The sequence below is a fragment of the Otolemur garnettii genome, unplaced genomic scaffold (genome assembly GCF_000181295.1).
Source record: "Otolemur garnettii isolate 467f Iridium unplaced genomic scaffold, OtoGar3 scaffold00081, whole genome shotgun sequence".
Lineage (NCBI taxonomy): Eukaryota > Metazoa > Chordata > Mammalia > Primates > Galagidae > Otolemur > Otolemur garnettii.
Window position 1 is genome coordinate 608,828 of NW_003852476.1, and position 5,912 is coordinate 614,739.

A 5,912-nucleotide genomic window follows, 5' to 3' on the forward strand; every position below is an offset into this window, starting at 1 on the left:
CCCCAACCCTGACTCACCATGTATTAAAACGGGGTGGGGATGCCCACCTGGGTCCCACCTTCTCCTTCTGTGGGACAATAAATCTTATATCTCTCAGGGTTAGCTGGCGGCAAGAAAATACAAATAATATCACCTGTGCCATAGAGGTGAGGAGGTCAAGGTGTAGAAATGCTAAAGTGGCTTGTCTAATGATTTAGCCAGTTGGTGGCAGAACAGGAATTTGAATCCAGGTCTGGAATCCTTCCTCTTTAGGGGACTATGGTTTAAAGCCAGCCCTTAGAGAGCCACACCAGAATCACCCAGTCTTTTCAAAGTGTTTTAAAATTCCTGGACATGACCTTCAGTGGGCCCCTAACACGTATTTCTCTAAGTGCTCCCCTAAGTGACTCTGAAGCTGGTCGGTGGGGCCTCAAGGGCTTCATTAGTTCATAAGCACAGAGGACACCCCACCCCCAAGTGCAGAGTTCAAGGTCCACATGTAGAGCACGGCCCCAGACAGAAGCCTGTGGTCTCTGAGAGGCACCTGCTTAGCATGTAGGGCAGGGGTCCTCAGGCCCGCCGGGTGTTTTTGCTGCCTGGCCTGCTTAGCAGCCAACTCGTCCCAAGCCCACAGTCTGGCCCTCCAACGGTCTGAGGGACAGTGAACTAGCCCCCTGTTTAAAAAGTTTGAGGACCCCTGGTGTAGGGGGTTTGTTGTTACTATTTGGGTGGCCCTGCTGGGAAGCACAGGCTCCTGGACTGGAAACCTCAGGAGTGGGGAATCAGGAAGCAGCAGGAAGCACCTTTCTTCTGGCAGCATCTGCTGCCTTCAAGGCCTCTGTCTGGGACTCTGGGGGCTCTCCTGCTGGTCTCCCATGAGAATCTCTGTGCTCCTTGGACATCAGCCTGGACCAAACTTGGGGTCTTGGGGAAACCGGTCAGCCACTTGTTTATCTCCACTGTGGGAGCAGCCTGTTGTGAACTGGTTTCTTGTTTGTAAGTGAGCTCAGCTTGAGAATATCCCTAGCGCCTCGCTGGCAAAGCAGCCTTTTCCTGGAAGCCTTTCTGGGTGTCTTCCACATTGGGTTTTTTCTATAGCTCTTGTGACTTAGACAGTCCCTGGGACAAATTCTCTACCTTAAAGGGCAGCTGAGAGCAAGAGAGGGCTAACATGTCCACCAGCAATCCCAGTTTTCTTCTGGGGTAAGAAGACCTTGAAGAGAATGGATGTTGCCCACAGTCACTAAACTCCAAATCCAGTTCTCTGCCTGCGCTCTGCCTAGAGCTGGGTTTAGGAGAACAGAATAAACGTGCCTCTCTTTCTCTGCCACTGAAAGTAGTTTTCACATCCAAGAGGGCCAGAGGGTGAACACTGCAGTGGAGGGCAAGACTGCAAACCTACTGATCACCTTGTTGCCATTTGAAGGGAAAACAAGCTTTATTATTCTCGCTTTCCATGGACCCAGGTGGATGCCAACTGAGTTACTAAATGTCTACCTGAAAAATTGTGCCCCGATGCTAGAGGCTTCAGGTAACACCCATGATGAGAAATGTTGGCAGAGCAGTCGACACTAGGCTGCAGTTCCGCCTGGGCATGCTGACTCCAGTGGGGATACTGCACTCTTGTTTACTCATCTTTTTCTGGAGATGGTGCCCGGACCTGGGAATCTGAGAGATCCAGACAATTCTTCAGGCCTTGCATTATGTGTGTGCTGCCAGGCACTAAGGAGGCCCAGTCCTCCAGGAGAAATGCTCCCCCAATCAACTCGTAGTTCCACTCTCCCTGCCAGGTCAAGCAACTGACTCATGAGAAATCCTGTTAGGGAATTTTTTTTCCTCTTAAAACTCACTCCACACCTCATAAAGGTTGCAGAAAGGTGCAATAATGGTCTGGCAGATATTTTCCCAGTGAGATAAATTTTCCATTGTGAAAGCTACTACTTCTCAGTCCTAATGTAAAAGGCCCAGAACCCCTTACCTGACTTTCTGGAAGTTGCTAAGTGCATAAAAATAGCACGTGAGGACCCCAGGGATCTGGTACTGCTATCTTATTAAAGGCATTGGAATTTATGGTGTATCAAAATGTTATCAGGAAGTTGCAGAAAAATCGTAATAAAGACCCCATGTTTTAGACAGTTAAAGTTATGATTTCCTTAAAAGCATGAGGCACTGGATATTACGGACATTTTTGTCCATCCAGCAAAAAGTTTCCTTCCTCAATGAGAAAGGACAAACATATATTTAAGTTTTTATTCTTGACCTTAAGAAATAGTTTAATTTCAGCTCTTCTGCTTAAAGAAAGGGGAGTGACCTCTGGTCACTGAGCAATTACAATCCCTAACATTGCAGGGAATTAGAGACCTCGCAGCTAATGCCCGCCATGGCCCCAGAACCATAGGTGTTATTAATGTCTTCCAGAATGCCTTTAGAAGAAGAGCTTTCCTGATTTCCTTATACCGGCAGTTCTACATTCATTTATTCAATCATCCATTCCTTCATTTGTGCTATGTGAACAAAACAGGTTGGCTCTCTGGGGTACAGGTAGGCAAAGAGGGCTTAGAGATGAGTGGGGGGACTTGGACCAGGACCCAGATGCTGCCAGGGGCATGGTGAGAGGCAGGTAGATTTGTGGCATATTTTGAAAATAACAATTGATAGAACTCAGTCAAGAACTAGAAATGGAAGACTATTCTTCTGGTTTCCAGCACAAGTAACCCAGCAGGTGCAGGTCCATGAGATGAGGAGCAGAGCAGCTCATAGTGCTCTTTTCCTGCTCCAGGTGTGACCAATCTTTTCATTTTCATCACAAATTTCTTTTACTTCGTAAGTCCTTTAAAGGTTGATGTTCTCAAGCCATTTGTCCTGGCCTCCTTCCCTCCTCCCAGAGTTATTTCTTCCACATCTGTGGCTTCCCTCACAAGGCAGATGACTCTCAGAGCCACGTGGCAGCTCAGCTTGTCCAATGAGCTCCCTGTCCACATTACAGCCCCAGCACTGGGCCTGTTCTCCTGGATGTTTCTCAGGTGTTTGAATTTCAAAATGTTATAAATTTAACTCCTCTGCCCCCACTAACTGTCCTGGCTGACTCATCCTGCTGCTTCTGACTCTCTCTACTTTGTTCACTGGATGACAGGCCTACTGGCCCCCAGATCAGCATCCTGGAAGTCGAGCCTCTACCCCTCACTGTATCCCTCTTCCCACCATACGTTACTGACCCCCTGCCATGTGTATTTCTTGTGTCTTTCCTGTGCTCTTTGTCTCATAATTGTTGCAGTTGAGGTTCTTGTCATTTCTCACCAAGGTGCCACAGGGTCCTCTGACAGGTCCTTCTGTCTCATCCATATTCATAAGGGATATTGGTCTATAGTTATTTTTTTGTTTGTTGGTTTGGTTTGGTTTGGATTTGTCCTTTCTTGGTTTTGTATCAAGATGACATGGGCTTCATAGAATCAGTTGGGGAAGATTCTCTCTTTCTCAATGATATGGAATAGTTTTTGCAGTGTGGTCACCAATTCTTTGTGGGTCTGATAAAATTCGGCTGTGATTTCATCTGGTCTGGGGCTTTTTTTGGTTGGAAGTTTTTTTATTGCTGCTTCAATTTTGTTGCTCATTGTTGGTTTCTTCAGGGCTTCTGAGTCTTGGGAGCTTGTGTGTTTCCATTTGTTTGCCCATTTCTGCTACATTTTCAAATGTATGTGTATAGAGATTTTTATCGTTTTCATGGATGATATTTTGTATTTCTGTGATATCTGTTTTCACAGATATCTGTTTTTCATTTCTGATTGAGTTTATTTGGGTCCTTTCTCTTCTATTTCTTGTTAATATAGCAAGAGGTGCATCAATTTTTGTTTATCTTTTCAATGAACCAATTTTTTGTTTCATTGATCTTCTGTATTATTTTCTCACTTTTCATTTCATTTAGTTCTGCTCTGTTATTTCTTTTCTTTTGTTAGCTTTGGGTTTGGTCCTTTTCCTTTTCTAGTTCCTTGAGACATGTCACTAGATGGTGAATTTATGATCTTTCTGTCTTTTTGATGTAGACACTCAAGGCTATGAATTTTCCCCTTAGGACTGTTTTTGCAGAATCCCATAGATTTTGATACTTTGTGTTCCCTTTGTCATTCAGTTTGAAGATCTTTTGATTCCATCTTAATTTCATCCTTGATTCAATAATTGTTCAGTAGTAAAAATTTCCATGACTTTGTGTAGAATTGGGTGTTTCTCTTACAGTTGATTTCTAGTTTTATTCTGCTATGATCTGAGAAGATACATGGTATAATTTCATTTTTTTTGAATTTGTTGAGCCATGTTTTATGGCCTAAAATTTGATCAGTCTTGAAGAATGTCCCATGTGCTGATGAGAAGAGTATATATTCAGTAATTTGGGGTAAGTGTTCTCTAAATGTCTGGTAGGCCCATTTGTTCTAGAGTCCCGTTTAAGTCTAGTGTTTCATGATTTATTCTCTACTTGGATATCTGTCCTGCTCTGCCAGTGGGGTGATGAAGGCCCTGGAAGTTGGAATGCTTCCCTTATCTCTTTTCTTAGATCTAGCAGGGTTTGTTTTATGAACTGGGTGCTCCTATGTTAGGTGCACAGGCATTCAGGATTGTTATGTCTTCCTGTTAATTACTCCCCTTACCATTGTGTAATGGCCATTGGTGTCTTTCTTTACTGTTGGTGATTTAAAGTCAATTGTATCTGATATGAGAATGGCACACCTAGTTTCTTTGGGTTTCTATTTCCATGGAATTTTTTTTTTCCATCCTACAACCTTCAGTCTGTATGAGTCCTTGTGGGTTATATGTGTTTCCTAGAGATGGCAGATACTTGGCTTCTATTTTTTTAATCTACTCAGCCAGCATATGTCTCTTGAGTAGGGAATTTAAACTGCTCATGTTGATTGGTAGAATTGATCTGTGAGGTGCTGTTCTGTTCACCCTCTTAGGTAGTATCTTGCTGCTTTGTTTTACCTTTTGTACTGTTGTTTTATATGAACTCTGAGCATTAGCTTTTGAGTGGTTTTACTCTGGTGGGTGACTATTATGCTGATGGATGCATAGTACAGTTCTGAGTATTTCTTGGAGGGAAGGCCTAGTCCTAACAAATTCAATGTTTGCATGTCTGGAAAAACCTTTATTTCTTTTTCATTTATAAGGCTCAGTTTTTCAGGATACAAGATTCTGTGCTGGCAGTTCTGTTTAAGAAGACTAATGATGGGGCCCCAGTCTCTTCTGGCTTGTAAGGTATCAGTTGAGAAGTCTGTGGTTCGTCCTTTGTAAGTTACTTGATGTTTTTACCTGATGGCTCATAGGAGTTCCCCTTCATGTTGACCTTGGACAATCTGATGACTATGTACCTTGGTGATTGCCACTTCATGATGGATCTTTCAGGGGTTTATTGAAGTTCTTGTACTTGGTCGTTTAAATTTCTAGCAAGACCAGGGAAGTTTTCCCTCAATTATTCCCTCAGATAGGGTTTCTAGCCCTTGTGTGGTTTTCTTCTTCACTATCCAGGACTCCTGTGATTCTTGTATTTGGCTGTTTTACATAACCCAACATTTCCTACAAGATATGACTTTGTTCATTCCTCTTAATTCTCTGTTCATTATTTTTGACTGAGTTAATTTGAAAGAGTTATCTTAAAGCTTTAGAATTCTTCCTTCTGCCTGGTCTAGTCTATTCTTAAAACTTTCCATTGTGTTCTGTATTTTCTTAACTGAATCTTTCATTTCTAGAAGTTCTATTTGGTTTTTCTTTAAAATGCCAGTGTCTTATTTATTTATTTATTTATTTTTGCAGTTTTTGGCCAGGACTGGATTTGAACCCGCCACCTCTGGCATACGGGGCCAGCGCCCTACCCCTTTGAGCCACAGGTGCTGCCCCTAAGATGCCAGTGTCTTTGGTGAGGTTTTTTTTTTTTTTTTATTGAATGG